Source organism: Coregonus clupeaformis, unplaced genomic scaffold (genome assembly GCF_020615455.1).
Source record: "Coregonus clupeaformis isolate EN_2021a unplaced genomic scaffold, ASM2061545v1 scaf1197, whole genome shotgun sequence".
Taxonomy (NCBI): Eukaryota; Metazoa; Chordata; class Actinopteri; order Salmoniformes; family Salmonidae; genus Coregonus; species Coregonus clupeaformis.
Window position 1 is genome coordinate 157501 of NW_025534651.1, and position 7500 is coordinate 165000.

At 42.6% G+C, this 7500-nt stretch overlaps 1 protein-coding gene across 1 annotated transcript in view; it reads left to right on the plus strand.

Moving 5' to 3' along the window:
- LOC123486417 (sodium/glucose cotransporter 5-like) overlaps positions 1–7500 on the plus strand; it is a gene marked incomplete at its 3' end in the record, with an annotated part of 35733 nt that overhangs the window by 26365 nt on the left and 1868 nt on the right. The gene's annotated exons all lie outside the window — the stretch shown is intronic.

Sequence of the window (7500 nt, forward strand, 5' to 3'; positions counted from 1 at the left end):
ATCTGGTGCTGTCAGTATGATATAACACACAGACCTGTCTGTTCTCTATCTGGTGCTGTCAGTATGATATAACACACAGACCTGTCTGTTCTCTATCTGGTGCTGTCAGTTGTATAACACACAGACCTGTCTGTTCTCTATCTGGCGCTGTCAGTATGATATAACACACAGACCTGTCTGTTCTCTATCTGGTGCTGTCAGTATGATATAACACACAGACCTGTCTGTTTCTCTATCTGGTGCTGTCAGTATGATATAACACACAGACCTGTCTGTTCTCTATCTGGTGCTGTCAGTATGATATAACACACAGACCTGTCTGTTCTCTATCTGGTGCTGTCAGTATGATATAACACACAGACCTGTCTGTTCTCTATCTGGTGCTGTCAGTATGATATAACACACAGACCTGTCTGTTCTCTATCTGGTGCTGTCAGTATGATATAACACACAGACCTGTCTGTTCTCTATCTGGTGCTGTCAGTATGATATAACACACAGACCTGTCTGTTCTCTATCTGGTGCTGTCAGTATGATATAACACACAGACCTGTCTGTTCTCTATCTGGTGCTGTCAGTATGATATAACACACAGACCTGTCTGTTCTCTATCTGGTGCTGTCAGTATGATATAACACACAGACCTGTCTGTTCTCTATCTGGTGCTGTCAGTATGATATAACACACAGACCTGTCTGTTCTCTATCTGGTGCTGTCAGTATGATATAACACACAGACCTGTCTGTTCTCTATCTGGTGCTGTCAGTATGATATAACACACAGACCTGTCTGTTCTCTATCTGGTGCTGTCAGTATGATATAACACACAGACCTGTCTGTTCTCTATCTGGTGCTGTCAGTATGATATAACACACAGACCTGTCTGTTCTCTATCTGGTGCTGTCAGTATGATATAACACACAGACCTGTCTGTTCTCTATCTGGTGCTGTCAGTATGATATAACACACAGACCTGTCTGTTCTCTATCTGGTGCTGTCAGTGTATAACACACAGACCTGTCTGTTCTCTATCTGGTGCTGTCAGTATGATATAACACACAGACCTGTCTGTTCTCTATCTGGTGCTGTCAGTATGATATAACACACAGACCTGTCTGTTCTCTATCTGGTGCTGTCAGTATGATATAACACACAGACCTGTCTGTTCTCTATCTGGTGCTGTCAGTATGTATAACACACAGACCTGTCTGTTCTCTATCTGGTGCTGTCAGTATGATATAACACACAGACCTGTCTGTTCTCTATCTGGTGCTGTCAGTATGATATAACACACAGACCTGTCTGTTCTCTATCTGGTGCTGTCAGTATGATATAACACACAGACCTGTCTGTTCTCTATCTGGTGCTGTCAGTATGATATAACACACAGACCTGTCTGTTCTCTATCTGGTGCTGTCAGTATGATATAACACACAGACCTGTCTGTTCTCTATCTGGTGCTGTCAGTATGATATAACACACAGACCTGTCTGTTCTCTATCTGGTGCTGTCAGTATGATATAACACACAGACCTGTCTGTTCTCTATCTGGTGCTGTCAGTATGATATAACACACAGACCTGTCTGTTCTCTATCTGGTGCTGTCAGTATGATATAACACACAGACCTGTCTGTTCTCTATCTGGTGCTGTCAGTATGATATAACACACAGACCTGTCTGTTCTCTATCTGGTGCTGTCAGTGTATAACACACAGACCTGTCTGTTCTCTATCTGGTGCTGTCAGTATGATATAACACACAGACCTGTCTGTTCTCTATCTGGTGCTGTCAGTATGATATAACACACAGACCTGTCTGTTCTCTATCTGGTGCTGTCAGTATGATATAACACACAGACCTGTCTGTTCTCTATCTGGTGCTGTCAGTATGATATAACACACAGACCTGTCTGTTCTCTATCTGGTGCTGTCAGTATGATATAACACACAGACCTGTCTGTTCTCTATCTGGTGCTGTCAGTATGATATAACACACAGACCTGTCTGTTCTCTATCTGGTGCTGTCAGTATGATATAACACACAGACCTGTCTGTTCTCTATCTGGTGCTGTCAGTATGATATAACACACAGACCTGTCTGTTCTCTATCTGGTGCTGTCAGTATGATATAACACACAGACCTGTCTGTTCTCTATCTGGTGCTGTCAGTATGATATAACACACAGACCTGTCTGTTCTCTATCTGGTGCTGTCAGTATGATATAACACACAGACCTGTCTGTTCTCTATCTGGTGCTGTCAGTATGATATAACACACAGACCTGTCTGTTCTCTATCTGGTGCTGTCAGTATGATATAACACACAGACCTGTCTGTTCTCTATCTGGTGCTGTCAGTATGATATAACACACAGACCTGTCTGTTCTCTATCTGGTGCTGTCAGTATGATATAACACACAGACCTGTCTGTTCTCTATCTGGTGCTGTCAGTATGATATAACACACAGACCTGTCTGTTCTCTATCTGGTGCTGTCAGTATGATATAACACACAGACCTGTCTGTTCTCTATCTGGTGCTGTCAGTATGATATAACACACAGACCTGTCTGTTCTCTATCTGGTGCTGTCAGTATGATATAACACACAGACCTGTCTGTTCTCTATCTGGTGCTGTCAGTATGATATAACACACAGACCTGTCTGTTCTCTATCTGGTGCTGTCAGTATGATATAACACACAGACCTGTCTGTTCTCTATCTGGTGCTGTCAGTATGATATAACACACAGACCTGTCTGTTCTCTATCTGGTGCTGTCAGTGTATAACACAGACCTGTCTGTTCTCTATCTGGTGCTGTCAGTATGATATAACACACAGACCTGTCTGTTCTCTATCTGGTGCTGTCAGTATGATATAACACACAGACCTGTCTGTTCTCTATCTGGTGCTGTCAGTATGATATAACACACAGACCTGTCTGTTCTCTATCTGGTGCTGTCAGTATGATATAACACACAGACCTGTCTGTTCTCTATCTGGTGCTGTCAGTATGATATAACACACAGACCTGTCTGTTCTCTATCTGGTGCTGTCAGTATGATATAACACACAGACCTGTCTGTTCTCTATCTGGTGCTGTCAGTATGATATAACACACAGACCTGTCTGTTCTCTATCTGGTGCTGTCAGTATGATATAACACACAGACCTGTCTGTTCTCTATCTGGTGCTGTCAGTATGATATAACACACAGACCTGTCTGTTCTCTATCTGGTGCTGTCAGTATGATATAACACACAGACCTGTCTGTTCTCTATCTGGTGCTGTCAGTATGATATAACACACAGACCTGTCTGTTCTCTATCTGGTGCTGTCAGTATGATATAACACACAGACCTGTCTGTTCTCTATCTGGTGCTGTCAGTATGATATAACACACAGACCTGTCTGTTCTCTATCTGGTGCTGTCAGTATGATATAACACACAGACCTGTCTGTTCTCTATCTGGTGCTGTCAGTATGATATAACACACAGACCTGTCTGTTCTCTATCTGGTGCTGTCAGTATGATATAACACACAGACCTGTCTGTTCTCTATCTGGTGCTGTCAGTATGATATAACACACAGACCTGTCTGTTCTCTATCTGGTGCTGTCAGTATGATATAACACACAGACCTGTCTGTTCTCTATCTGGTGCTGTCAGTATGATATAACACACAGACCTGTCTGTTCTCTATCTGGTGCTGTCAGTATGATATAACACACAGACCTGTCTGTTCTCTATCTGGTGCTGTCAGTATGATATAACACACAGACCTGTCTGTTCTCTATCTGGTGCTGTCAGTATGATATAACACACAGACCTGTCTGTTCTCTATCTGGTGCTGTCAGTATGATATAACACACAGACCTGTCTGTTCTCTATCTGGTGCTGTCAGTATGATATAACACACAGACCTGTCTGTTCTCTATCTGGTGCTGTCAGTATGATATAACACACAGACCTGTCTGTTCTCTATCTGGTGCTGTCAGTATGATATAACACACAGACCTGTCTGTTCTCTATCTGGTGCTGTCAGTATGATATAACACACAGACCTGTCTGTTCTCTATCTGGTGCTGTCAGTATGATATAACACACAGACCTGTCTGTTCTCTATCTGGTGCTGTCAGTATGATATAACACACAGACCTGTCTGTTCTCTATCTGGTGCTGTCAGTATGATATAACACACAGACCTGTCTGTTCTCTATCTGGTGCTGTCAGTATGATATAACACACAGACCTGTCTGTTCTCTATCTGGTGCTGTCAGTATGATATAACACACAGACCTGTCTGTTCTCTATCTGGTGCTGTCAGTATGATATAACACACAGACCTGTCTGTTCTCTATCTGGTGCTGTCAGTATGATATAACACACAGACCTGTCTGTTCTCTATCTGGTGCTGTCAGTATGATATAACACACAGACCTGTCTGTTCTCTATCTGGTGCTGTCAGTATGATATAACACACAGACCTGTCTGTTCTCTATCTGGTGCTGTCAGTATGATATAACACACAGACCTGTCTGTTCTCTATCTGGTGCTGTCAGTATGATATAACACACAGACCTGTCTGTTCTCTATCTGGTGCTGTCAGTATGATATAACACACAGACCTGTCTGTTCTCTATCTGGTGCTGTCAGTATGATATAACACACAGACCTGTCTGTTCTCTATCTGGTGCTGTCAGTATGATATAACACACAGACCTGTCTGTTCTCTATCTGGTGCTGTCAGTATGATATAACACACAGACCTGTCTGTTCTCTATCTGGTGCTGTCAGTATGATATAACACACAGACCTGTCTGTTCTCTATCTGGTGCTGTCAGTATGATATAACACACAGACCTGTCTGTTCTCTATCTGGTGCTGTCAGTATGATATAACACACAGACCTGTCTGTTCTCTATCTGGTGCTGTCAGTATGATATAACACACAGACCTGTCTGTTCTCTATCTGGTGCTGTCAGTATGATATAACACACAGACCTGTCTGTTCTCTATCTGGTGCTGTCAGTATGATATAACACACAGACCTGTCTGTTCTCTATCTGGTGCTGTCAGTATGATATAACACACAGACCTGTCTGTTCTCTATCTGGTGCTGTCAGTATGATATAACACACAGACCTGTCTGTTCTCTATCTGGTGCTGTCAGTATGATATAACACACAGACCTGTCTGTTCTCTATCTGGTGCTGTCAGTATGATATAACACACAGACCTGTCTGTTCTCTATCTGGTGCTGTCAGTATGATATAACACACAGACCTGTCTGTTCTCTATCTGGTGCTGTCAGTATGATATAACACACAGACCTGTCTGTTCTCTATCTGGTGCTGTCAGTATGATATAACACACAGACCTGTCTGTTCTCTATCTGGTGCTGTCAGTATGATATAACACACAGACCTGTCTGTTCTCTATCTGGTGCTGTCAGTATGATATAACACACAGACCTGTCTGTTCTCTATCTGGTGCTGTCAGTATGATATAACACACAGACCTGTCTGTTCTCTATCTGGTGCTGTCAGTATGATATAACACACAGACCTGTCTGTTCTCTATCTGGTGCTGTCAGTATGATATAACACACAGACCTGTCTGTTCTCTATCTGGTGCTGTCAGTATGATATAACACACAGACCTGTCTGTTCTCTCTATCTGGTGCTGTCAGTATGATATAACACACAGACCTGTCTGTTCTCTATCTGGTGCTGTCAGTATGATATAACACACAGACCTGTCTGTTCTCTATCTGGTGCTGTCAGTATGATATAACACACAGACCTGTCTGTTCTCTATCTGGTGCTGTCAGTATGATATAACACACAGACCTGTCTGTTCTCTATCTGGTGCTGTCAGTATGATATAACACACAGACCTGTCTGTTCTCTATCTGGTGCTGTCAGTATGATATAACACACAGACCTGTCTGTTCTCTATCTGGTGCTGTCAGTATGATATAACACACAGACCTGTCTGTTCTCTATCTGGTGCTGTCAGTATGATATAACACACAGACCTGTCTGTTCTCTATCTGGTGCTGTCAGTATGATATAACACACAGACCTGTCTGTTCTCTATCTGGTGCTGTCAGTATGATATAACACACAGACCTGTCTGTTCTCTATCTGGTGCTGTCAGTATGATATAACACACAGACCTGTCTGTTCTCTATCTGGTGCTGTCAGTATGATATAACACACAGACCTGTCTGTTCTCTATCTGGTGCTGTCAGTATGATATAACACACAGACCTGTCTGTTCTCTATCTGGTGCTGTCAGTATGATATAACACACAGACCTGTCTGTTCTCTATCTGGTGCTGTCAGTATGATATAACACACAGACCTGTCTGTTCTCTATCTGGTGCTGTCAGTATGATATAACACACAGACCTGTCTGTTCTCTATCTGGTGCTGTCAGTATGATATAACACACAGACCTGTCTGTTCTCTATCTGGTGCTGTCAGTATGATATAACACACAGACCTGTCTGTTCTCTATCTGGTGCTGTCAGTATGATATAACACACAGACCTGTCTGTTCTCTATCTGGTGCTGTCAGTATGATATAACACACAGACCTGTCTGTTCTCTATCTGGTGCTGTCAGTATGATATAACACACAGACCTGTCTGTTCTCTATCTGGTGCTGTCAGTATGATATAACACACAGACCTGTCTGTTCTCTATCTGGTGCTGTCAGTATGATATAACACACAGACCTGTCTGTTCTCTATCTGGTGCTGTCAGTATGATATAACACACAGACCTGTCTGTTCTCTATCTGGTGCTGTCAGTATGATATAACACACAGACCTGTCTGTTCTCTATCTGGCGCTGTCAGTATGATATAACACACAGACCTGTCTGTTCTCTATCTGGTGCTGTCAGTATGATATAACACACAGACCTGTCTGTTCTCTATCTGGTGCTGTCAGTATGATATAACACACAGACCTGTCTGTTCTCTATCTGGTGCTGTCAGTATGATATAACACACAGACCTGTCTGTTCTCTATCTGGTGCTGTCAGTATGATATAACACACAGACCTGTCTGTTCTCTATCTGGTGCTGTCAGTATGATATAACACACAGACCTGTCTGTTCTCTATCTGGTGCTGTCAGTATGATATAACACACAGACCTGTCTGTTCTCTATCTGGTGCTGTCAGTATGATATAACACACAGACCTGTCTGTTCTCTATCTGGTGCTGTCAGTATGATATAACACACAGACCTGTCTGTTCTCTATCTGGTGCTGTCAGTATGATATAACACACAGACCTGTCTGTTCTCTATCTGGTGCTGTCAGTATGATATAACACACAGACCTGTCTGTTCTCTATCTGGTGCTGTCAGTATGATATAACACACAGACCTGTCTGTTCTCTATCTGGTGCTGTCAGTATGATATAACACACAGACCTGTCTGTTCTCTATCTGGTGCTGTCAGTATGATATAACACACAGACCTGT